This window comes from Lontra canadensis, unplaced genomic scaffold (genome assembly GCF_010015895.1).
Source record: "Lontra canadensis isolate GAN:19392208 unplaced genomic scaffold, GSC_riverotter_1.0 scaffold1, whole genome shotgun sequence".
In the NCBI taxonomy this organism is placed as follows: domain Eukaryota; kingdom Metazoa; phylum Chordata; class Mammalia; order Carnivora; family Mustelidae; genus Lontra; species Lontra canadensis.
In genome coordinates this window covers 65,766,839-65,768,554 of record NW_022630995.1, presented here as the reverse complement: position 1 = coordinate 65,768,554, position 1,716 = coordinate 65,766,839, and the positions used below count along the sequence as shown (strand labels likewise).

General features: G+C 45.1%; 1 non-coding gene across 1 annotated transcript; it reads left to right on the top strand.

Annotated features, from left to right (window-relative positions):
• The first annotated feature begins 324 nt into the window (after nucleotides 1–324).
• On the top strand, nucleotides 325–429 carry LOC116871843. The gene has a single exon (XR_004383532.1). It is a non-coding gene; the product is annotated as a U6 spliceosomal RNA (small nuclear RNA).
• The last annotated feature ends 1,287 nt before the right edge of the window (nucleotides 430–1,716 follow it).

The window sequence follows — 1,716 nt, the reverse complement described above, 5'->3', positions numbered from 1 at the left end:
AATAAAATCTTAAAAAATCGCCTTTAAAAAGTTTTCCATTTTTAACCATTCTAAGTGCACAGTTCTGTAGCACTAAGTACATTCACATTACTGTGACTCTTTACCACCATCTATCCTGAGAACTTTTTTCTTCCTGCAAAACGGAGACTGTCTCCATTTAACAACTCTCTGTTCTCCCTCCCCTAGTCTCTGGGCGCCCACCATTCTATTTTCTGTGTCTGAATTTAACAATTCTGACCCACAGTTGGCCAGTTAGCTCAGCTGGTTAGGTACTGATAATACCACATTTAGGGGTCAGTCCCTGGACGGGCCATTACTTCGTCTGTGCTTGCTTCAGCAGCACATAGACTGAAATTGGAATGATATATGGAGATTAGCATGGCCCCAGCGCAAGGATGTACATCACTGCTTGGGGAACCTCATATAAGTGGCAATTGTATAATGACCTGTCCTTATCTCACTAGCATAGTGTCTTCATGATTCTAGTGCATTATAGTATGTGTCAAGATTTCCTTCCTTTTGGCGGGGGAAGGGGTACAGGCAGAGGGAGTGAGAATCTTTTTTTTTTTTTAAGATTTTATTTATTTATTTGACAGAGATCACAAGTAGGCAGGCAGGCAGAGAGAGAGGAGGAGAAGCAGGCCCCCGGGATCACGACCCGAGTGAAGGCAGAGGCTTTAACCCACTGAGCCATCCAGGCACCCCGGGAGTGAGGATCTTAAGCAGGCCCAACACCCAGCATAGAACCTGACATGGGGCTTGATCTCATGACCCCGAGACCATGACTTGAACCGTAATCAAGAGTCGGACACTAAACTGGTTGAGCCACCCAGATGCCCCGGATTTCCTTCCTTTTAAAGGCTGAATAATATCTCGTTGTACTGATGGGCCACATTGTTTATCCGTTCATCTGACAATAGACATATGAGTTGCTTCCACCTTTGGGTTCTTGTTAATAATGCTACAATGGACACGGATGTACAAATATCGCTTAGAATCTTTGTTTTCATTTCGTTGGAGTATATACCCCAAATGGGGTCGCTGGGTCATATGGTAATTCTCTGTTGACTTTTTTGACCAGCATACGTTTTCCACAGCGGCTGCACCATTTCACACTCTCACCAGCAATGCACGGGGCTCCAGTTTCTCCACATCCTTGCTAACACTTAGTCTTTTCTTTTTTATTATAGCAGTCCTAGTGGATATCAAGTGATATCTCATGATGACTTCAATTTGTAGTTCCCCAAAGATTAGTGATATTGAGCATCTTTTTTTTTAATTTTTAAATTTTTTTAAAAGATTTTATTTATTTATTTGACAGAGATCACAAGTAGGCAGAGAGGCAGGCAGAGAGAGAGGAGGAAGCAGGCTCCCCGCTGAGCAGAGAGCCCGATGCGGGGCTCTATCCCAGGACCCGGAGATCATGACCTGAGCCGAAGGCAGCGGCTTAACCCACTGAGCCACCCAGGCACCCCTTTTTTTAATTTTTTAAAGTGCCCTTTCTCTAGTGAGTATTACCAGAACTTTTAAGGCCTTTTTTTTTTTTTTCTTTTGACAGGGAGACAGATCACAAGTAGGCAGAGAGGCAGGCAGAGAGAGGGGGAGAAGCAGGCTCCCTGCTGAGCAAGAGAGCCCTATGCAGGGCTCCATCCCAGGACTCTGGGATCATGACCTGAGCTGAAGGCAGAGGCTTAACCCACTGAGCCACCCAGGTGC